General features: G+C 42.1%; 1 non-coding gene and 2 pseudogenes across 1 annotated transcript; 2 read left to right on the forward strand and 1 right to left on the reverse strand.

Moving 5' to 3' along the window:
- The window catches only part of LOC139235669 (probable G-protein coupled receptor 139), a 72,005-nt pseudogene extending 64,557 nt beyond the window's left edge, over positions 1-7,448 (forward strand).
- Positions 1-25,456, reverse strand: part of LOC139235364 (zinc finger protein 229-like) — a 239,924-nt pseudogene that overhangs the window by 95,883 nt on the left and 118,585 nt on the right.
- On the forward strand, positions 1,261-1,343 carry trnal-uaa (transfer RNA leucine (anticodon UAA)). The gene has a single exon. It is a non-coding gene; the product is annotated as a tRNA-Leu (tRNA).

A 25,456-nucleotide genomic window follows, 5' to 3' on the forward strand; every position in this document is an offset into this window, starting at 1 on the left:
TGCTGTCTCTCGTTGTCTCGATCTCGCTGTCTGTCTCTCCCTGTTTGTCGGTTTGTCTCTGTATCGCAATGTGTCTGTCGACTTCTCATGGTGTCCAGTTCTATTCACAGCTCGAATATTGCTTTGACAAAACCCATGCGCATCAATTCCTCGTGGGAAAGTGGTGAATATCCCCACCTGTCACACGGGAGACCACGGTTCAATTCCGTAACGGGGAGGCTGCACTTTACAAAAGGCAGAATTTTGCTTCTGGTTCTTGGTATAGATTCATATTAAAATGTTCCAGGGCAATACAGAGCAGCAGAAATACAGCCTCTTCCAGATTTCGAGAAAACGGTGCCTGTTTCACGACTCTGTGGCCGTCTGCTGCACAGAGATGGATGGTTGAGTTTTAACTGAGTAACATTTAAAGAGGCAGCGAGCCAGTCGTCGTGGCCCAGAGGTTAAGGCAATAGACTAAAAATCCATTCAGGTTTCCCCGCAAAGATTTGAATCCTGCCGACTCCGTTTTTCAGCATATTTCATTCTGTTTGACAATTTAACCAGGTCCCTGCAAAACTGATTCTGAGATAGACGGAACAACGTCCCACACCTTTCAATGCCGCCGCTATTTTCTTTCTTTCATTAATCTGCAGTATTCAGGATACATACGGATAGAAAATCGCAAAAATCAGCCAAAGTTGCGAAAGTGATTCAGCCTGTCTATCCCTCGAGATGTCTAAGGCATCTGTGCATGTCCGTTGGTGCGTGTAAATTTGTGTGTGTGTGTGTCTGTGTCTGTCTATCTGTAAAAATGTCTATGTGTTTGTGCAACTGTCTGTGGAAATCATCACCATGAATTTGGTATGTCCTGCATCTTAAAAAAAAGAATTGGGGAAAGTAATATGGCTGTGAACCTTTGTCTCAGCTTTGGTTCAGTGGCAGAATTCTTGACTGAATCAGGAGTTTGTGTGTTCAAGTCGCACTCCTGAGACTTGAGCATGTAATCTTGGCTAACACTCAACTGCAGCACTTGGGGAATTTTGCATTGTTGAAACTGTTGACTTTCGGATGAAATGTTAAATTGAAGCTCCGTCTGCACTCGGGTGGTTGTGAGAGGTCCCAGATCATTACTCGAAAAAGAATAGGAGAGTTGCCCCCGTGTCAATATTCCGAAAAATGTTCGGAAATGCTCCCTGAAGCCCGATGTGTTTGTGTGTGTCTGTGGAGGTGGAGTTAAAGCCCAGATTCTCACATAGACAGAATCCAATCGCTGACGGCACCAGGATGGCCGAGTGGTTAAGGCGTTGGGCTTAAGATCGAATGGGTTTATACCTGCGTGGGTTCGAACCCCACTCCTGGTAGTTACTTAATTAAATAGAGATTTCTTCCATCCTGATCAGTGATAAATGATTTTCATCTGTGGCATTTGCATTTTTCTGTAGCTTGGTGACAATCTGAGCAGATAATGAAATTAAATTGTGAACTGTATCTGTATCGCTCAGTCTCTGCCTCTCGCTCACTCTTTCGAGAGCTGAATATGTATTTGTGTGTTTGAGTCTTTGTCTCTCTCAGTCTGCCTCTCTCTGATTCACTCTGTCTGTCCCTGTTTCTCTGTTTGTCTCTGTCTCTCAATCTGTCTCCTTCACACGGTACCCAGTTCTGTTCCAATGGGATTCTGTCATACTCTCTGTCTGACTGTCTCGTTCTTTCCCATCATCTATGTCTGTCCATGTCTTTGCCTGTCTCTGCTCGTCCCTGTCTCTAACCTTATGAATATTTCCATCATTTTCTGTTTTTGTCTCGATGTCTCTCTCTCTATTTATCTTTCTCTCTATCTGTCTCCCTCTTTGTCTCTCTCCTTGTCCCTGTCTTTCTCTCACTCTTTCCCTCTTTCTCTTTATAAATCACACAAACACATCTCTGTATATGTATGTGTTTGAGTCTTTGCCTCACTCAGTCTGACTCTCCCTCTCAGTCTCAAACTTTCTGTCTCTCTCTGTCTCTACCTCGCTGTCTGTTTCTCCCTGTTTCGCTGTTTGTCACTGTCTCTCAATGTGCCTGTCTCTTTCTCACGGTGTCCAGTTGTGTTCCAATGGGATTTTCTCAGTCTCTCTGTCTGACTGTCTCACTCTTTCCCATCATCTCTGTCTATCCATGTCTCTGCCTGCCTGTCTCTCTTTGCCTGTCGCTGGTAGTTCCTGTCTCTAACCTGCTTAGAATTTCCAACATTTTATTTTTATATCTATGTCTCTCTGTCTATCTGTCGCTCTCTCTCCATCTGTCTCTCTCCTTGTCACTGTCTTTATCATTGTCTTTCTCTCACTCTTTCCCTCTTTCTCTTTATAGATCACACACACAGATCGCTTTAGATGTATGTGTTTGAGAGTCATTTTCTCATTCAGTCTGCCTCTCGTTATCAGTCTCACACTTGCTGTCTCAGGTTGTCTCGATCTCGCTGTCGATCTCTTCCAGTTTGTCGGTTTGTCTCTGTCTCTCAATCTATCTATCGACTTCTCATGATGTCCAGTTCTATTCACAGCTCGAATATTGCTTTGACAAAACCCATGCGCATCAATTCCTCGTGGGAAAGTGGTAAATATTCCCACCTGTCACACGGGAGACCACGGTTCAATTTCCTAACGGGGAGGCTGCATTTTACAAAAGGCAGAATTTTGCTTCTGTTTCTTGGTATAGATTCATGTTAAAAAGTTCCAGAGCAATATAGAGCAGCAAGAATACAGCCTCTTCCAGATTGTTAGCAAACGATGACTTTTTCACGATTCTGTGGCCGTCTGCTGCACAGAGATGGATGGTTGAGTCTTAACTGAGTAACATTTAAAAAGACAGCGAGCCAGTAGTCGTGGCCCAGTTGTTAAGGCCATAGATTAAAAATCCATTCGGGTTTCCCCGCATAGATTTGAATCCTGCCGACTCCATTTCTCAGCATATTTAATTCTATTTGACAATTTAACCAGGTCCCTGCAAAACTGATTCTGAGATAGACGGAACAACGTCCCACACCTTTCAATGCCGCCGCTGTTTTCTTTCTTTCATTAATCTGCAATATTCACGATACATACGGATAGTAAATCATAAAAATCAGCCAAAGTTGCGACAGTGATTCAGTCTGTCTGTCCCTCGAGATGTCTAAGTAATCTGTGCATGTCCGTTGGTGCGTGTAAATTTTTGTGTGTGTGTGTCTGTGTCTGTCTATCTGTAAAAATGTCTATGTGTATGTGCAACTGTCTGTGGAAATCATCACCATGAGTTTGGTATGTCCTGGAACTTAAAAAAAAGACTTGGGGAAAGTAATATGTCTGTGAACCTTTGTCTCAGCTTTGGTTCAGTGGCAGCTTTCTTGACTGAATCAGGAGGAATCATTTTTTATGCAGCGTGTTGTTGTGATCTGGAATGCAATGCTTGAAAGGGTGGTGGAGGCAGATTCAATAGTAACTTTCTAAAGGGAATTCGATAAGTACTCTAAGGTGGAAATAGCACGGTTCCGAGAGGAGAACAGTGGATAGCTCTGTCAAAGAGCCTGCACAGGCACGATGGGCCGAATGGTTTACTTCTGTGCTGTATCATTCACTGCTTGGCCCTTGGCCTCCTACTTCAGATTGGAGCAACCCCTTGGTCATTTTACTGGAGCCGGTCAACCAGTGGCTCATTTGCTCCTCCACGATGTTTCCATGTAACTCCTAATCCCATCTTCAAACCGGGAGCCAAAATCCAAATTTAACCCGACCGTTCATCATCCCTTGTGGCACAGTCCACATTCACCACCTCTGAAATGATTCACAACATTTAACGTGTCTTTTACAATCTGCTTCTTGTTGCATGTCCGATTCTGAATGGTTGGCTCCCATTAAAAACTCCGTCACCACCTATCCCGCAGGCTATAAGCTCATCCCCGACTGTCCCTTAGTGGCTCCCATTAAACGCTCCCTCAACACGTTTCACGCAGGTTCTAGACAGACCCCGGCTCTCACTGAGTGGCTCCCATTAAACGCTCCCTCACCAACTATGCCGCAGGTTATAAGCTCACCCCCGGCTGTCACTGAATAACTCACATTAAAGGCTCCCTCACCACCTATCCAATGAGTTATAGACTCACCCCCAGCTCTCACTGAGTGGCTCACACTAAACGCTCCCTCACTACCTATCCCACAAGTTATGGACTAACACCCGGCGCTCACTGACTGGCTCACACTAAACGCTCCCTCACTACCTATCCCACAAGTTATGGACTCACCCCCGGCTCTCATTGAGTGGCTCCCATTAAACACTCCCTCACCACCTATCCCACAGGTTATGGACTCACCCACGGCTCTCACGGAGTGGCTCACACAATACTCTCCATCACCTTCTATCCCACAGGTTATGGACTCACTCCCAGCTCTCATTAAGTGGCTCTCATTAAACACTCCCTCACCACCTATCCCGCAGTTTATAGGCTCACCCCCGGCTCTCAACGAGTAGCTTACACTATACGCTCCCTCACCACCTATCCCGCAGTTTATAGGCTCATCCCCGGCTCTCAAGGAGTGCTTACACTATACGTTCCCTGACCACCTATGCCACAAGTTATAGACTCACCCCCGGTTCTCACTGAGTGGTTCCCATTAAATACTCCCTCACCACCTATCCCGTAGGTTATAGACTCATCCCCGGCTGTCACTGAGTAGCTCCCATTAAACGCTCCCTCACCACCTAACCCACAGGTTATGGACACACCCCCGGCTGTCACTGAGTGGCTCATGTTAAACGCTCCCTGAACACGTATCACGCATATTATAGACTGACCACGGCTCTCACTGATTGGCTCCCATTTAACGCACCCTCACCAAGTATTCATCAGGTTATAAACTCACCCCCGGCGGTCACTGAATGGCTCCCATTAAACGTGCCCTCACCACCTATCCAATGGGTTATAGACTCACCCCCAGCTCTCACTGACTGGCTGAGACTAAACGCTCCCTCACCACCTATCCCGCTGTTTATAGACTCACCTCAGCTCTCATGGAGTGGCTCACACTATATGCTCCCTCACCACCTATCCCACAGTTTATAGGCTCACCCCCGGCTCTCACTGAGTGGTTCCCATTAAACGCTCCCTCACCACCTGTCCAATGGGTTATAGACTCACCACCAGCTCTCACTGAGTGGCTCACACTAAATGCTCCCTCACCACTTGTCCCGCATTTTATGGACTCACCCCCGGCACTCATTGAGTGACTCCCATTAAACGCTCCCTCACCACCTATCCCGCAGTTTATAGACTCACCTCGGCTCTCATGGAGTGGCTCACACTATACGCTCCCTCACCAGCTATCCCACAGTTTATAGGCTCACCCCCGGCTCTCACTGAGTGCTTCACATTAAATGCACCCTCACCACCAATCCCACAGATTATGTACTCGCACCCGGCGCTCACTGACTGGCTCCCATTAAACGCTCCCTCACCACCTATCCCACAGGTTATGGACTCACCCCCGGCTCTCACTGAGTGGCTACGATTAAACACTCTCTCACCACTTATCGCGCAATTTATAGACTCACCCCCAGCTCTCAAGAAGTGGCTCACACTATACGCTCCCTCACCTTCTATCTTACAGGTTATGGACTCACCTCTGGCTCTCACTGAGTGGCTCCCATACAATGCTCCCTCACCACTTATCCTGCAGTTTATAGGCTCAACCCAGCTGTCACTGACAGGTTCTCTGCAGTGACGCCATTACAGTGATACTGGATACCATGACACTGTCTAATGTTCAAGGAACAACTGGACCGAGTGCTGGGAGTTGTGCCCTGGCCAACATTTGTCCCTCAACCAATATCACAAACGTGCAGTTTTCTGGTCAATGATCTCATTGCCTTTTTTCACCGCCCATTAGCAGAATGGCTGCTCCATTAACAAGAGAGCAACAATCGTAATTTGGAGTCATTCCATATGGGAATTTTACGATTCTCCTGAGGTGTAAATAGCAGTCGATCGCACTCTTTCTACCATCAATTTTCAAGGTGACATTATGTTTAGCTTGTCCTATTTAATGTTGGGATAAATTATTCATTAACTATTAGTTTATGTCTGTTCTTTACTATGGTCAGTTTCGCTCTCCTTCTCTTTTTGTGCCGAGTTCAGGCGATTATAGCTTCAAGTCTATCGAGCAAAACGCTTTCCCTGCGATTCCATATTGTAAAGCTCTGCTGATCTGGCAAATTGATTGGTTTCCATCAACTGATCAGGTAATGAACTCAGAAACCATGTCCAGTCAAACTAAGACTTTGAATGGCTATGGAGGCTGGGTCACTGAAGATAATTAAGGCGGAGATAAACAGATTTTTGAGCGATAAGTGAAAGAAGGTTTCGGGGGGGTGGGCAAGGAAGTGGAGCTGATCCATGATCAAATCAGCCATGATCTTATTAAATGGCGGAGCAGGCCCGGGGGAAGGGGGTGCGGTGGGAGGCAAATGGCCTACTCCTGCTCCTATTTCATATGTGCTTATGTTCTTATGATGGTAGTCTGATGTGTAATTTCCATTTTGCTCCTTTTTGCAGCGAACATCGCGGCGATTGTGATCCTGTCCCGAGGAAGGTGCGGTCTCTCCAGGTGTATCACTCGGTACCTGGTGTTCATGGCGGTGACCGATCTCCTGGTCATTATCACCGCTGTGATATTGAATAGAATTGGTGGTATCTATTTCCGGAATAGCATTCTGTCCACCACACCAGCGTGCAGCATCAGCACTGTGCTCATTTATTCATCAAGAGACAGTTCTGTCTGGTTAACGGTCGCGTTCACCTTTGATCGATTTGTGGCCATTTGTTGCCAGAAGCTGAAAACAAAATATGCACCGAGACAACGGCGGCTGTGGTGATAGGAGCGGTCTGTGCCCTGAGATGTTTAAAAAACATCCCTTTCTACTTCACGTATGAACCATTATTTACTATTAATAAGGTGGCCTGGTACTGCAACATAAAACTTACTTTTTATGTTTCACCCGCTTGGACAGCGTTTGACTGGCTGGACCGTATTCTAACCCCGTGTGCACCGTTCCTCCTGATGTTACTGCTCAATGCTGTGACCGTCAGATACATTCTAGGGGCTAGTAGGGCCCGCAGGAGACTCCGGGCCCAAAACAATGGAGAGAGTCAGAGTGATCCAGAGATGGAGAGCCGGCGAAAGTCCATAATTTTACTCTTCACCATCTCGGGAAGTTTCATCCTGTTGTGGTTGACGTATGTTATCAATTTTCTCTATGTCCGAATTGAAAACAATAATTATTTCACAGGTTTTAATTTCAATGACCCCAAATTTATTCTGCAGGAAAGTGGAAACATGCTTCAGCTCCTAAGCTGCTGCACTAACACGTGTATTTATACAGTGACTCAGAGTAACTTCAGACAGCAGTTAAAGAACGCGCTGAAATATCCATTGAATCTAGTTGTTAAATTACTTCTATAACGAAACTAGCTATTCCAGCACTCAACCACAATTAAGCTCTGCACTGTAGTCTTTCGTTCCAATTCTCCAAACCCGCTGGTCATTCCTATTCTCCACAGTGGAAACATGCACTTTATCACCCAATTTAATGTTGTAAACTGATTTATTTTATTCCCAAGTGACCCGTCATGTCCTATGGATGCTGACACTTACCTTAGTGCAGTAAGTCAGTTGTATCTTTAGGAATAGCTTGGTTTTTGAGGTGGATGCACTCAGCCGTGGTAGCCCTCTTGCACCTCAGTTAGAAGAATGTGGGTTCAAGTCCCATTACAGGCTGACCCGCCAGTGCAGTACTGATGGAATGCTTCTTTGTCAGATGGTGCTGTCTTTCAAGTGAGACTTTAAACCGAGGTTCCGTCTTCCCTCTCAGGTGGATGCCAAGGATCTGAGTGTATTATTTTCAAGAAGTGAGTAAATGTTCTGCCGATGCCCTGACCAATGCTTATCGCTCAACAAATATCAGCAAAACTGATTATATGCGCCTGTATTTATTTCTCGGTAGGTGGAACTTTGCTGAGTGCAAATCTGCTGCCACGATTTCCTGCATTACAACAGTGACTACACTTCAATATAAAGCACCTTGGAACTTCCCTGGGTGTGAAGCTCCATGGAACCTCCGTGGGAGTACATCGCCTTGGAACCTCCCTGGGAGTAAAACACTTTGGAACCTTCCTGGGTGTAAAAAAACTTTGGATCCTCCCTGGGACTGAAATACTTTGGAACCTCCCTGGGAGAAAAACACTTTGGAACATACCTGGGTGTAAAACACTTTGGAACCTCACTGGGTGTAAAGCTCCAGGGAACCTCCCTGGGTGTAAATCGCCTTGGAACCTCCCTGGGTGTAATACATTTTGAAACCTCCCTGTGGGTGTCAAACACTTTGGAACCACCCCCCATCCCGGGTGTAAAATACTTTGGAACCTCTCTGGGAGTAAAACACATTGGAACCTTCCTGGGTGTAAAACACTTTGGAACCTCCCTGGGTGTAAAACACTTTGGAACCTCCCTGGGTGTAATGCTCTTTGGAACCTCCCTGGGTGTAAAACACTTTGGAACCTCCCTAGGTGTAAAACACTTTGGAACCTCCCTGGGAGTAAAATACTTTGGAACCTCCCTGGGTGTAAAACATTTTGGAACCTCCCTGGGTTTAAAATACTTTGGAACCTCCCTGGGTGTAATGCTCTTTGGAGCCTCCCTGGGTGTAATGCCCTTTGGAACCTCCTTGGGTGTAATGCGCTTTGGAACCTCCCTGGGTGTAATGCTCTTTGGAACCTCCCTGGTTGGAAAACACTTTGGAACCTCTCTGCATGAAAACATTTTGGAACCACCCTGGGTGTAAAACACTTTGGAACTTGCCTAGCTGTGAAACACTTTGGAACCTCCGGGTGTAAAACACTTTGGAACCTCGCTGGATGTAAATATATTTGGAAACTCCCTGGGTATAAATCTCTTTGGAAGCTCCCTGCGTGTAAAACACTTTGGATCCTCCCTGGGGATACATATCTTTGGAAACTTCCTGGGTGTGAAGCACTTTGGAACCTCACTGGGTATGAAACACTTTGGAACCTCCCTGAGTGTAAGTATCTTTGGAACCTCCCTGCGTGTAAATATCTTTGGAACATCTCTGGGTGTAAAGCACTTTGGAACCTCCCTCGCTGTAAAGCTCCATTGAACCTCCCTGGGTGTAAAGCCCTTTGGAACCTCTCTCGGTGCAAAGCACTTTGGAACGTCTCTGGGTGTAAAGCCCTTTGGAACCTCCCTGGGTGTAAAGCACTTTGGAACCTCCCTGGTTGTAAAGTTCTTTAGTACCTTCCTGTATGTCACACTCGTTTGGTCAACCCTGGCTGCAACGCCCTTTGGAGCATCCCGATAGGTTGGACAGACAAGTTAATTACTGCTCCCAGATGAGAACAGCTTCGTTGTTCTATCCTCCTATTGCCCACCGCTCAGCCGCAGTCCTTTGTCCGTACAGCTGAGATTGGACATTGCATCAGGAAAGGGAAAAGGATTGAAACTGCAGCAAGTGAGTTGTGTCCCAAAAATGGAATACTGTTATTTTGCCTCTTGCAGAGATAAGCTATAATTTTATTATCCCTCTTTCGTTCTCCTTTTTACCAAATTTGCTGTCTCCACTTTAAACACAAGTAGCTGTATCCATTAATGAGAGAGCTACAGGCCCGAATCTTAAACTTAACACTGCCAGCTCACTTGGATGTACAAAATATCCCTCGTTGTTTTCACTTGGAATAGACTAAACGGGCAAGGAATAATTGCTCCATTACTGATACAGTAAATATTAGGAAATATATTCTCCATCGTTAGATCTAGCGAAATTGAAAGAATGTTTGTACAATATTTCGCTAGAAATCTCCGAAAAATAAAACTGTAAAGTGTCTACACACAAAAGTGGGACTACGTCTCGGTCACAGCTTTTTCGTAATGTTGTTCTGTTGCATTAATCGTTGATTAATGTAAAACAACACGCACTTTTACATCGCAATCTCTGCCTGTTGTAATTTGAAGAACAACTCTTCAGTCTTACATGTGATGAACCTCCCCTATCCATTCCAGCTGCCTCTGTTCCAATGAAATGATAAGAATATATACACTGAGACTGTGAAATAGGAACGTGAAGGGTAAGTGTTAGAGAAAACATGGTGATGTACTGGGCCAACGGATTACCAGGCACTGACTGGCACTTGTTCAATGTATAAATATACACTGTGAACTTTATGGCTTTAAAGGAATGTTTGCAATTCACCAAATCAACACGTTTCTCTTCCGTGTGCTATTCGCTGATACCAAAAAATAACTGCTTCATGTCATTCTGGCTAATATATCATTCCTCTTGCGCGGTGCACAACAACAATAAATTACATTTATTCAGCGCCTTTAACATAGTAAAGAATCTCAAGGCACTTCACAGGACCTTTATCGAACAAAATGTGACAACGAGTCACTTAAGGAGATATTAGCGCAGGTGATCAAAAGTTTGGACAAAAAGGTAGGGTATAAAGAGCGTGTTAAAGAAGGAGAAGGCGTCAGAGAGGCGTAGATGTTTAGGGAGGGAATTAGAAAGCTTATGCCTTTTCAGCTGAAGGTATAGCTGTCAAAGGTTGAGCGATTAAGAACACAAGAAATAGGAGCAAGCATAGGCCATTTGGCCCGTCGAGCCTGTTCCGCCATTTATTAAGATCATGGCTGATCTGATCACGGAATCAATTCCACTTCCTTGATCTCTCCCCATCACCCTTTACACCCTAATCACACACAAATCTGCCTATCTCCACTTAAAAATATTCAGTGACCCAGCCTCCACAGCTTTCCTTGGCAGAGAAATCCAGAGATGTAATACACACTGAGAGAAAAATTCCTCCTCATTTCCGCTCTGAATGGGCGACCCCTTATTTTAAAACTATGCCCCCTAGCTCTTGAATAACCCACGAGGGGAAAAATCCTCTCTGCATCTACCGTGACGAGCCCTCTCAGTATCTTGTATGTTTCAATAAGATCAACTCTCATTCTTCTAAACGCCAAGGAGTATGTGCCTAACTTGCTCAACCTTTCTTCACAAGTCAACCTGTTCATCTCAAGAAGCAACCTAGTGAACCATCTCTGAATAGCCTCCAATGCAAGTATATCGCTGCTTGTATAATGAGACCAAATTCGTACACAGTACTCTAGGAGTGTTCTCACCAATACTTTACACAGTTTTTGTAGGACTTGTCTGCTTTTATACTCTTTACACCTTGCAATAAAGGTTAACATTCCATTTGCCTTCCCAATAATTTGCTGCATCTGCATACCAAATTTTTATGTTTCATGCACACGGACCCCAGTTCACTCTGTACTGCAGCATTTCGCAATTACTCTCCATTTAAATAATAATTTGCTTTTTTTTGTTTCCTGCCAGATTTTCTGTGTCCTCCTCACAATTTGCTTTCCCACCCATCATTGTATCATTAGCAAACTTGACAACATTACATGGACCCTTCATCCAAATAATTATTATAGATTGTAAATAGTTGAGACACTTGCACCGCAGTCTTTATCATTTGCCAACCGGAAAATTTTGCATTATTCCAGACTCTATGTTTTCTGTTCGGTAGCCAGTCCGCTATCCGTGGTAATATATTTCCCCAAACCCCGTGCACTCTTATCTTGTGCAGTAACCCTTTATGTGGCACTTTATAGACTGCCTTCTGGAAATCCAAATACATCACTTCCACTGGTTCCCCCTTTTATATCCTCAAACAACTCCAGAAAATTTGTCGATCATGATTTCCCTTTCATAAAACACAGCTGACTCTGCTTGACTTTATTATTGGTTTCCAAATGTCCTGCTATTGCTTGCTTAATAATGAACTCCAGCAATTATCCAACGACAGATATTAGTCTAACTAGTCTATAGTTTCCTGCTTTCTATCTGCCTCCTTTTCAAATAGGGTTGTTGCATTGGCGGTTTTCCAATCCACCGAACCCTCTACAAACTCCAGGATATTTTACTAGATTAGAACCAATGCATCCAGTATCTCCGCAGCAACTTCTGCTAAGACCCTAGGATGCAGGCCACTAGGTCCAGATGACTTGTCCATCTTTAGTCGCCATATTTTACCGAGTGCTTTTACTTTAGTGATAAGGATAGTTTAAAGTTCCTCCCTCCCTATACCCCCTTGATTATTTTTATTGCGATGTTTTTATTCTACCATAAAAACCGATACAAAATATGTATTCAAAGTATTAGCCACTTCCCTGTTCCCCATTATTTTTTCACCAGTCTCATCATGTAAGAGACCAATGTTTACTTTTGCTACTCTCGTCCTTTGTTTGTACCTGTTGAAGCTCTTACTGTCTGTTTGTTTATATTTCTTGCTAATTTACTCTCATAATCTATCTTTCCCCTCTGAGTTTTTTTTTTAGTCATCCTTTGCTGTTAAAAAAAATTCCCAATCCTCTGGCCTCCCAGTTACCGGAGATATTCAAGAGGCCAGAACTGGAGCAGCGCAGAGATCTCGTAGGAGAGTCCGGTTGGAGGAGACTACAGAGGTCGGGAGAGGCGAGACCGTAGAGGGATTGGAAAACAAGAATTAACGTTATAAAATCGAGCATTTATCAGACGAGGAGCCAATGTAGATCAGCGAGCACAGGGATGATTGGTAAGCAGGATTAAAGCGAATTAAACCATGGACAGCAGAGTCTTGGATGATCTAAAGTTTACGATGGGGTAGAATGTAGGTAAGCTGCAAGGAGTGCATTGCAAAGTCAAGTCTAGATGTCAAAAAGCAATGGCTCATGTTTTCAGCAGCAGCTGAGCTGAGGCAGAGATAGATTTTGCGAAGTTATGGAGTTCGGAGTGGGCGGTCGTGGTGATGGATCAGTAATGTGGTAGGGTGCACATCCAATGTTCAATTATGGCACCAAGATTACGATCAGTCTCGTTCAGGCTCAGAAAGTTATCAGGTAGAGTCAGTAATTAGGGAACGGGGTTTGTGCCAGAGACCAAAGACAATGATATTTAGTACTGGATGTAGCACAGGCTGTTTGACAAATCTGATAGAGTTTAGGTGTCGAGAGACCAGATGATGAGGTAAAGCGTGGTGTCATCAGCATACATGTGCAATCTGTAATATTGTGTTCGGATATAATCGCCGAGGGGCAGCACGGAGATGGGAAGCATGAGTTGCCAAGGATAGATACTTGGGGAACATCAGAGGTAACAGTGCTGGAATGGGAATTGAAAGAGGTGCAGAATTGAACACAATACACTAAATGTGTTTTACCTACAGTCTTATATATGTACTTGTACTTCCACCTTTTTGTATTCCAGTTCGCTTGTAATAACTTGAGATAATGCCCAATATTCCATTAGTCTTTCTGAATATATTTTGTGCCTGTCCACTGAATTGTAGTGCTTCCTGTACGTGGGAACCTCTCTGTTCCTCTCAAGTTCCAAGCTTCTCACAATTTAGTAAATACTCTGATCTATCTCTTTTAGGTCCAATTGGATGATCTCAAACATACTCACATTAAATTCCAACTGCCACAGTTTTGCCCGGTTTTGGATTATATCTCAATGTATTGGCATTAAGTATTATCTCATTGAAAGACGTACGATTCTCAGAGGGTTTGATAGGCTAGATGCTCAGACCGTGTTTCCCTTGCCTGGATGGTCTAGAAATAGGATGTTTCATCTCAGGAACAAGGGTCGACCATTGAGGACTGAGATGAGGAGATTTTGTTTCGCTCAGAGGATTGCGATTCTTTGGAATTCTGTAACGCAGAGGACTGTGGATGTTCAGTCGTTGATTATATTCAATGCTTAGAGTGATAGATATTTGGACGCAAATGTAATCATGTGATATGGGGATCAGGTGGAAAATTGGGGTTGAGGTCGAAGAACAGCCATGATCTAATTAATTGGCGCTCAGGGTCAAGGGGCCGTATGGTCGACTTCTGCGCCTATTTATTATGTTCTATGCTATTCAGCATTCTTTGCCAGACTTTGCATCAATACAGTTCAATTCCAATAGAGTGCTTTCCCATTCATCTCGCATTGTAGGCGTGTGATCTCCATTGGGCTGGGAAATCATTTTTCCCCTTGCAGATTAGGTCAAGGAGCTATATCCAGGAACTGTGGGTTTTAGACTTTGCAACCATATCGCATAATGCCCTCACCCCACATCAACATAAACCAGTTAACTGCTAGATTTGCTTTTAAAATGTATTTCACATGGCTTCCTCCTGAATTTCGAGCAGGAATTTCCTGGATCCTAGTTACTTAACAATCACGCTGATCTATGAACCAGTATATGCCTCAATCTGGGCGCCAGTAACTTTCGCCCAAATTTGCATGGATCTTACAAGAGAGCATATACCCCATCCGATTTGATTCCCATTAACAAATAAATAAATTAGGGCGGGCTGTACAATCAACCTACTGCAGGATTTGATGCCCTGTAGAGGTTACAAGTTTTAATCTTGTTTTAATAAAGCTGTCAAAACTATACACCCGCAGCTAACCTTTGACTGCAGTGCATGCGTATGTCAATAATCAAACTTGTTAATAAATTAAACCTAATTTCCCACCAATCTTTGTTGTTTCTTGATATGGGCAACTGTCAGAAACCCGAATGTGAATTTTGCTACTGAAATATTTGACACCGAGCCGCATTAGGAGAAATTAGCGCAGGTACCAAAAGCTTGGTCAAAGAGGTAAGTTTTAAGGAGCGCCTTGAAGGAGGAAAGGGAGGTAGAGAGGCGGAGAGGTTTAGGGAGGGAGATCCAGAGCTTGAAGCCCAGGGAACAGAAGGCAGGGCCAACAATGGTTGTGCGATTATAATCAGGGATGCGCAAGAGGTCAGAATTAGAGGCTGGAAGAAAGTAGAGAGATTGGAGAGGCGATGCCATGGAGGGATTTCAAAATAAGGATGGTAATTTTGAAATTAAGGCATTACTTAACCAGAAACCAATGTAGCTCAGTGAGCCCAGGGGCGATGGGTGAGCAGGAAACGGGCAGCTAAGTTTCGGATACCTATCGTTTATGTAGGGTAGAATGTGGGAGGCCAGCTATGAGTGCATTGGAACAGACACATCTAGAGGTAACAAAAACATGGATGAGGGCTACAGCACCGGATGCGCTGAGGCAAGTGCTGTGGTCACGTCGTCAGAAGCTCATATCAGGGTCAAAATATGATATCAAGGTTTGCTTCAGTCTCAGACAGAAGTTGGGCAGAGGGATGGAGTCAGCTGCTCCAACGAAATCACGTTTCACACATTTATTTGAGTTATGATATTCTTTTATCATTTCCTCAGTAATGTATTCCAGCATGTGCCCTACGACTGAGTTCAGGCTACCTGGCCTGTAGTTCCCTTTTTTTTTATCTTTGCTCCATTTCTTGAACAGTGGCGTTATATTTATTACCTCCCAATCCACTGGGCCATTCTATTATCAGAAAAGTTTGGAAGATGACAACCAATGCATCCACTATCTCTGCAATCACCCCATTTATAACCCGAGGGTGGAGGCAATCCGGTCGAATGGATTTGTAGGCCTTTAGTTATTTTGGTTTCTCAAGTACTTTTTCTCTACTGATATTAATGAATTTAAGTTCCTCACTCTTAATATTCCCTTGTTTTTCCATTGCTTTTTTATGTTTTTGTGTCTACTACTGTGAAGGCAGAAATAAAATATTTGTTTAAAGTCTATGCCATTTCATTATTTAACCTGCCCCAGCCTGTAAGGAACCAACACTTACTTTTGCTACTCTCTTCCTTTTTACATACTTGTAAAAGGTCTTACATTCTGTTTTTATCTTTCTTGCTACTTACTCAACATTTACCAAAAGATGTAGTCGAAAAACATCTATAAACTAGAAACTAGATGTCATAAAGTTTAATCGTTGCGGAATACAAAAGGTCCGATGATGTCTAACCAATCAGCTTAATTTATTTGAGGAAGTAAATAAAGGGTAATGCAGTTGACGTAATGGCTCGGATTTTGCGGTTGCAATTGCAGCGAAACTGTCAGCGTTCACCACGTTTATCCTGTGAATCTGACAGCAACTTCTGTCTGATTCCTTCTCTTTCTAGACTACTCTTTATTCTAACGTGCCTTATCTCCCAGTTATATTCGTGATATGTTTCTCCTCTCTGACACATCACCCTTGTTTCCTTCCCTCTGCCAAATAGGTTTGAACAGTAACAGTGTTACTGTGACCTCCTTTCATGTTTGGCTCTTTGTTTCACCATGGCAAATCCACAACAAGCTTTTCATAGAATCTCTTAAAATCGCTTTAGGCCTGTATAATTTCTATTTGAATCCAGTCTAATGCATCCAACCCATTCGAGTAAAAGTGACTCACATCTGCTTGTTCCATTCACTGTATTCAATTCCCATGCGTGAAAATCAATGTTAATTTGTTTGTTTAAATAACTGATAAAAATAAATTTATGATGTGATCAAATCATCTCTCGGACGAGTAACACCAGATATAAACAAAGGTACCTTTTTATGTGTCACAGAGAATGGCTCACAGAAAATGCATGCACCACAAAAGAGCCTGATTTATACCATTTACTACATCGTTCTTGCAACTGTCGGAGTCCCATGTAAGTTATGGTATTAATTTATTATTGATACAAATCGCTTACTTGTTGGAGTTAAGTTATAATTGTCTCGTTGTCTTAACCACCAATTCCTCCCTTAAAGTTGTATCCTTTCAGACAATAATGTAGCCCAGCTTTCTGTTTTTTATTTTTTTGAAACAATTAGTTAACTTCCGATTCACACTCTTACACACACTCATACACTCATGCACACAATGGATACAGGATTATTCTCCTTCACAACCGATTTGCAGCCTCGTATCTGAACCCGCCCAGTTTATGGAACACAGCACTGATAGCCTTGCCGTTGTTTCTACAGGAAAATCCGAGACATTGTGTCTTACTTCTGATCAGTGCCTTGAAATGAGGTTTAAAAGCTTTGGCCCTGACTTTGCTAAAACAATTAAAGACGAGGCTATCAGCGCTTACTCTTATTAAAAGTAAATCGGACATCAACTTGCGGCGTCCACACATGCAGATTCAAATGGTGAAATCAGAAAGTTGCCATCCGAGTTTCTTGGCTCCTACAGGAGCTTCCTGTATCCTTTAACTGGTACTTGCCGACAGACTCGGCTTTCAAATACACGGCGTGAAGTAGGAATAGTTATGTGATAGATACACACTTTACACCGCAGAATCATTTAGGGTAAGTCAATTGATATGTAAATTATTTTTAACGGCGAGATAATTATTAATGACAGTCAAGCTATCTCTCTGGGACTGTAACATAACGTTTACATATGCAGAGTCCTGTTCCTTCAGTTGTTAATTTTTGTTGGAGATGTTCAATAAGTGTAAAAGATAAATATTTGTTATTTCTTTCACTTTTATCTCTCTCGCTATACCCTAGCTTTCGTTGCTTCAATTTATTTCGCTTTACCTGATTGGTTTTGAAGAAACTATTCTAACTACACTTCTTGGTTCAGATTCTGCGGATTGTTCGATCTGATTGGTTAATAGTGGACAGCGTTTAACGAACAACGCTAGCCGTTCATTGTACTTACACTTGCCCACAGACTTTATATGGATTTTTGCACTGGAACTTTTGGTCTGCAGAAATCCAAAACAGCGCCGATCAGTGTGTGTAGAGGACCAGTAACTGCGTATCTCCTTAACCAACCAGACTGAAAAAAATCCTTACACAGACATGCCAAGTTTGATCCAGGAAGTGTAAGTTATAATAGTTAATTAAAAGCTAAGTCATGGACACAAAGCAAAAGAAAGTGATGGAAAAAAAGGAGAGGATAAAGGAGAGCCACGGATTTTGCAGTTAGCTGCCCTCAATTAATAGTGCCCACAATCATCTAGCGATCACTGTGGCATGGATTCCACCTTTCCCAACATTAATTTCATTCTGGTGTTACCTATAGGGGATCAGTGGCGAGCAGCGACAGTGATGTCATCAAGCAGGCTAAGAAGACGGTGACAATGAATAATTCTTTAAACAGCAACCCAGGAAGTAGAAAGCATGGATTATCATTCATTTTTTAATCATTTAATAACAAGCGAAAATTATATTGGGACATACTCATGGCATTAAGAATGAAGCTGAAATATAAATTAAAAAAACTTAAAATATATATTTTATTAATTTAACAATCTAGGATTTTTTTCACAATGCAGAAATTTAACAGTCTACAACGTATTTATCCAATGCAAGAGAGCGTTTTCAACAGTAATTATGACTTGCTATGCCTTTAAACCCGCCGTTCGCCGCATTCAACAAGGCATAACGTTTTCAGTTTTTTAGATGCGATATTAGAGTGTAAAAGTGGAAGTTCACGTTAATTCCGATGATTTTAAGATTTCTTTCTTCGAGAGCTTCATCAGTGCAGCCTATGGAAGAGCAGGGTATTACTTGCAGCAACTTCCAGATTTCGACATTTAAATCTGCATCTTTGGACACTAGAATGTGCTGGTAGTTTCATAAGTTAATGAAGGCAAACGCTGCGAGTTTCGTGATTCTTACAAAGACAAAATCCTGGCCAAATTATTTGCTTGATTTTGAATTGATGATTCATTAAATTATTAATTCTTACCTTGACGTTGAAAGCTCATTTTCTGTTTTTATATTTTCATCATTTACCGTTGCTTTTTAATTTATTGTGATTTCACAGTTTCTTATTTTCCAATTAACTTCAATGTTCCATGTACTGCAACAAACTACCTTCACTTTTAACCCATTATTTTTCACGTTATTTTACTTTCACTCAGGTCTTTTGACAAACTTCAGTTGTAATTTCAAATGTTACTGTATTATTCCATAAAAACATAAGAATATGTGAAAAAGAAGCAGGATTAAGCTACCTGGCCCCTCGAGTCTGCAACGCCAATTAATGAGATTATGGCTGATGTGATCTTGGACGTCCCTGCCCGCTCCCCATAACCACTTCCGCTCTATTCAATGACCCAGCCTTCACAGCTCTCCGGGGTCGAGAATTCCTTAGATTTAGAACACTCTGAGAGAAGAAATTCCTCCTCACCTCAATTTTAAATGGTCGGCCTTGATTCTGAATCTCTGTCCACTAGTTTAAGTTCCCCTATGAGTGGAAATATCCTTTTTTGAACACCGACTAATGCAAGTATATCTTTCCTTAAATACGGAGACCAACGCTGTACGCAGTACTCCAGGTGTGGCCTCACCAATACCCTGTACAGTTGTTGGGGAACTTCTCTGCTTTATGTTCTATCCCTCTTGCAATAAAGGTCAACATTCCATTTGCCTTCCTGATTACTTGCTGCACCTGCATACTCACTCTTTGTTTTTCATGCACAAGGACCCCACAGGTACCTATGTACTGCAGGTCTTTGCAATGTTTCATGTCCTCCTCACAATTTACTTTCGCACTTATACCATTTGGTAATATGCCATGCATCGGTATCAATGGACACTATGTAGTTCTGTAAAATAAAGAGGCTACTACCTTCAGACACCATTCACACAAAGTCATATTGTAATTCTAATCTGCCATTTCTCTTACTTGCAGCGAATTTAGTGACGAAAGGGATCCCTTCCCAAGGAAGGTGTGGTCTCTCCAGATGTATCATTTTGTATCTGGTGTCGATGGGGCTGACCGATCTCCTGGTCATTATCATCGCTGTAATATGAAATAGGATCAGTATTACTTATTCGCCAGGTAGCTTCCTATCCATTCCCGCTGTTTAATGTCAGTAGTGTATTAATATTTGCAGCCAGTTCGGCCTGGTTCACACATCGCTTTCACTTTCGATCAATTTGTAGCCATTTCTTGCAAAATCGTAAAACAAAATACAGCATCGAGAAAACGGCGGCAGTGGTTATATGAACGGTCTGTGCGCTGTGCTTTACATCCATTTTGATTGTATCTATAAATCATGGTATATAATTAACAAGATATTATGTTACTGCAACGTTAAGTTACTTTTTTATACGCCTCCTTTATGGACAGCGTTTGACTGGAGTGGCTGCATTCTAGCCCCGTGGCTCCCGTTGATTCTGATCTTGCTGCTCAATGCTCCGACCGTTAGACGCATTCTAGGCCAGTAGAGCCCGCAGGAGACTTCGAGCCCACGGCAATGAAGATACTCAGAGTGAGCTAGAAACAGAGAACCGCAGAAATTCCATCGTTTTACTCTTCGCCATGTCAGGAAGTTTTAACTTATTATGGATGGCTATGTTGCAAAGGCATTATTTGTTGAAATTACAAAAGGTAATTATTCCGTTGGTTTCAACTTCAATGAGCCAAAGTTTATTTTCAGGTTATTTGTAACTATGCTGAAGCTTTTGAGTTCCTACACCAACACCTGTATTTATGCCATTATCCAGAATAAATTCAGACAACAGTTGAAGAATATGGTGACGTTTCCTCTCAATCTACTTGTTAAATGATTTACATAATTACATAGATTGTAACATTGATTCTGTCCAATATGCCACGGTGCAGACTTTTACCAAACATATGCACTCACTACCTTTGCTTTCACACGGAACTCCCAGATTGCCTCTCGCTCCAAGATTGTTCCACATACACACAACGTGGGCATGTTTGAGGGTATTTTAACTATTTCTCCCAAATCGAATCTTGTAAAAGGCTCTGATTATGTTTTCAGTAATTCTATCCATTCTGTAGGCGCTGTCTTTCTTTTGCACAGATTTTAGAGCGCCACTCACCCTTGACAATCTCGACATTAATAATTGAGATAGTCAGATTATTGAATATAAGCAGATGCACGTATAGATTATGAAATAAAATAACTTAGTTGGTATTTTGTGTAATTAAACGAAAGTACTGTAAGATTGTAAGGTTAAAACACACAACAGCGAGATGCAAAGCTGTAGAAGTGAGCTTTTATCAGAGGGGAGTGTGAAGAAGGAATTTCGATTGCCAGCTTAGAAAAGAGAAAATCAATATTATGAAATAAAGGTTTGAAGAGATAAGACATCAACACATGCACAACAAATGGTAACAGTTAAACTTAGGACTAAATGAGTGCAACTGTATCAATAGCATTTACGCAGAGATGTAGTCCTAACATATGGTGCAAACATTCTTTAGAAAAATACCACTGTCTGAAGCTGCTGGAAAATCTTCAATCTGCTTCTTCTGAGGCTAGTGTAAAAAGCAAACACAACACGCATGTGATCTCCTGATGACCAATCATTTGCAAATTATTTATAAATACTACCGATCTCATATGCATTGTGCATAATTGGTGTGTATTATTATCTCTTTGAATTGATTTCCTACATTACAACAGCGATTGTACTTCAGAAGAACTTTATTGATTGTAAAGCGCTTTGGTGCATCCGCGGTTCATGAAAGGCGCTATATAAATGCAGGAGCTTTAAATAATCTTTTAATTGTTTTCCATTTTTCGAACTTGTGTTACAGGTAAAGAATGCATGATGAATTTTAATACATTCATATTAAAGCAATAAGGATAAATGACAATATTCTATAATACCTCTAAACATAGGCAATACAGATACATGACAATTATCAATAATGCCTCTACTTAAAGTAAATAGCGATATATGACACTATTCTATAATATCTTCACATAAAGCAATAAATATACATGACAATAACCAATGATATAAACGAATTAATCCAATAGTGTGATGTATAACCATATCCTATGTAAACGCAACAATGATGTGTTAGATTTTTAGTTTCATGTTAGTTTCATGATGTGGAATCTTTATGGGGAGAGCTGCATAACAGCAAAGGGCAAAAAACGTTAGTGGGGGTTGTGTACAGACCTCCAAACAGTAGTAGTGATGTTGGGGAGGGCATGAAACAGGAAATTAGGGGTGCATGCAATAAAGTTGCAGCAGTTATAATGGGTGACTTTAATATGCACGTAGATTGGTCTAGCCAAACTGGAAGCAATACGGTAGAGGAGGATTTCCTGGAGTGCATAAGGGATGGTTTTCTTGACCAATATGTCGAGGAACTAACTAGGGGGGAGGCCATCATAGACCGGGTGTTGTGTAATGAGAGAGGATTAATTAACAATCTCATTGTTCGAGGCCCCTTGGGGAAGAATGACCATAATATGGTGGAATTCTGCATTAGGATGGAGAATGAAACAGTTAATTCAGAGACCATGGTCTAGAAGTTAAAGAAGAGTAACTTTGAAGGTACGAGGCGTGAATTTGCAAGGATAGATTGGTGGATGATACTTAAGGGGTTGATTGTGGATGGGCAATGGCAGACATTTAGAGACCGCATGGATGAGATACAACAATTGTACATTCCTGTCTGGCATAAAAATAGAAAACAGAAGGTGGCTCAACCGTGGCTATCAAGGGAAATCAGGGATAATATCAAAGCCAAGGAAGTTGCATAGAAATTGGCCAGAAATAGCAGCGAACCTGGGGACGGGGAGAAATTTAGAACTCAGCAGGGGAGGACAAAGGTTTGATTAGGGCAGGGAAAATGGAGTACGAGAAAAAGCTTGCAGGGAATATTAAGACGAATTGCAAAAGTTTCTACAGTTATGTAAAGATAAAAAGGTTAGTAAAGAAAAACGTAGGTCCCCTGCAGTCAGAATCAGGGGAATTCATAACGGGGAACAAAGAAATGGCAGACCAATTGAACAAGTACTTTGGTTCGGTATTCACTAAGGAGGACACAAGTAACCTTCCGGATATAAAAGGGGTCAGAGGGTCTATTAAGGAGTAGGAACTGAGGGAAATCCTTATTAGTCGTGAAATTGTGTTGGGGAAATTGATGCGATTGAAGGCCGATAAATCCCCAGGGCCTGATGGACTGCATCCCAGAGTACCTAAGGAGGTGGCCTTGGAAATAGCGGATGCATTGACAGTCATTTTTCAACACTCCATTGACTCTGGATCAGTTCCTATCGAGTAGAGGGTAGGCAATGTAACCCCACTTTTTAAAAAAAGAGGGGGAGAGAAAACAGGGAATTATAGACCGGTCAGCATGACCTCAGTAGTGGGTAAAATGAAGTAATCAATTATTAAGGATGTCATAGCAGCGCATTTGGAAAGAGGTGACATGATAGGTCCAAGTCAGCATGTATTTGTGAAAGGGAAATCATGCTTGACAAATCTTCTGGAAATTTTTGAGGATGTTTCCAGTAGAGTGGACAAGGGAGAAGCAGTTGATGTGGTATATTTGGACTTTCAGAAGGCTTTCGACAAGGTCCCATAAAAGAGATTAATGTGCAAAGTTAAAGCACATGGGATTGGGGGTAGTGTGCTGACATGGATTGAGAACTGGTTGTCAGACAGGAAGCAAAGAGTAGGAGTAAATGGGTACTTTTCCGAATGGCAGGCAGTGACTAGTGGGGTACCACAAGGTTCTGTGCTGGGGCCTCAGCTGTTTATACTGTACATTAATGATTAAGACGAGGGGATTAAATGTAGTATCTCCAAATTTGCTGATGACACTACGTTGGGTGGCAGTGTGAGCTGCGAGGTGGATATTATGAGGCTGCAGAGTGACTTGGATAGGTTAGGTGAGTGGGCAAATGCATGGCAGATGAAGTATAATGTTGATTAATGTGAGGTTATCCACTTTGGTGGTAAAAACAGAGAGACAGACTATTATCTGAATGGTGACAGGTTAGGAAAAGTAGAGGTGCAACGAGACCTGGGTGTCATGGTCCTTACTACTAGGGGGATCAAGAGGTATGGCGAGAGAGCAGGAAGGGGATACTGAAGTTGCATGTTCAGCCATGAACTCATTGAATGGCGGTGCAGGCTTTCAGGGCCGAATGGCCTACTCCTGCACCTATTTTTCTATGTTTCTATGTTTCTATGTTAACTAAATGTTCGTCCTGGGAAGGATTCAATTACCAATAATAGGAAGGTTCCTGAATTTAGAATACCTACCATGCCCATCCGCTGTCTTTCCCTCATTTGTCACCACCACTCAGGCACGCCGCTGTGTGACTGAAATGTCCTTAAATATCTTTGTTGTGTACCCTCTGTACCTGCTGCGTTAGAAGTTGCCTCATGTCATCTGCAAGGACCAACTTCGGAAGCCATCTGGACTGGAAGATGACATTCGTTGCTGCTTCGAGAAGCTTTTATGAAGGATAAGAGCATAAAATATGACTCTGACATGTTAACTCTACTTCAGTCAGGTACTCCCAGATAAACGCTTTCCTAGATGAACAATAACGATGGGAGTCACAGTGAGTCACTGAGAGACAATATTCCCATTTATTTTACCAGGGATACAAACAACCGCAGGAACAGGATGTGTTTGGAGTCGATCCCCATCTGAGTGTAAAACAGATTCTGACCAGTGACCCACCGATTTATCAGATTCATGTCATGTCGTAGATATATATCATAACGTTGACACCAAACATCTTACCAATGTTAGTCAAACTCTTTCCATTGCTGATTCTTCCAACATGCTTCGAGTTTGCACATGTCATTTCAGTATACAGAAATGACTTTATTTCTCCAGCATGGATGATCAGTCCAAGGAGTTGTGGTAGCACTGATATTAAAGGAAGAGGTAAAGGCAATAGTGAGAAAGGCTCTTAGCTCAGAACATCAGAATGTGGGTTCAGTATGTGTGGAGGTCGGATGAAACAAAGGGCAGTAAACAGTGGTGGGAGTACTTTATAGCTGCACTGAGAGTACTAATAGTAGTGGACAATGTATATATTGTGAATGATTATTAATCTTCATATGGACTGTGAGAAACACATTGGCAAAAAGTACTTGAAGGATGAGTTCTTGGAATGCATTCGAGAGAGTTTACTGGAACAATGTGTCGATGAACCAAAAAGGAACAGGTTATTTTATATCTAGCATTGTGTGAAGAGGCAGGGTTAATTAGTAATCTTCTAGTGAAGTATCATCTGGGGAAGAGTGATCAAATTAGGATAGTATTCCACGTTAAGTCCGAAACATCAGTCTTAAATTTAAACAATGCCATTTAGATGCGAGTTGGCTGAGATACATTCTCGTAATTAGATTAAAAAATATGACGGAAGATGAAGTGGACAATATTTAAATAAATAATTCATGATTGTCAACGAGTATACATAACGTATGGGAAGAAACTCCATTGGAAAATCACGACAGCCATGACGAACTAAACAAGTTATGGATAGTACTTGGTTAAAAGAAGAGGTTTCAAGAACTACTAATAACCATAAAGATTGGAAAGGTTTTAAATATCAGCAATGATGAGTAATAAATTGATGAACAGGGAGAATATAAATTATGAGAGTTAACCAGAAATGAACTTTAAAAGATATTAAAAGCTTTTGTAAGTATGGAAAAAAAATATGAGCGAAATTAAACGTGGGTCCCTGAGAGGCAGAGACATGCGAAATGTTAATTGCAATAAGAAAATCGCAGAGGATTTCTACAAATGTTTTTTGTGTGTCTT

The sequence above is a fragment of the Pristiophorus japonicus genome, chromosome 23 (assembly GCF_044704955.1).
Source record: "Pristiophorus japonicus isolate sPriJap1 chromosome 23, sPriJap1.hap1, whole genome shotgun sequence".
Lineage (NCBI taxonomy): Eukaryota > Metazoa > Chordata > Chondrichthyes > Pristiophoridae > Pristiophorus > Pristiophorus japonicus.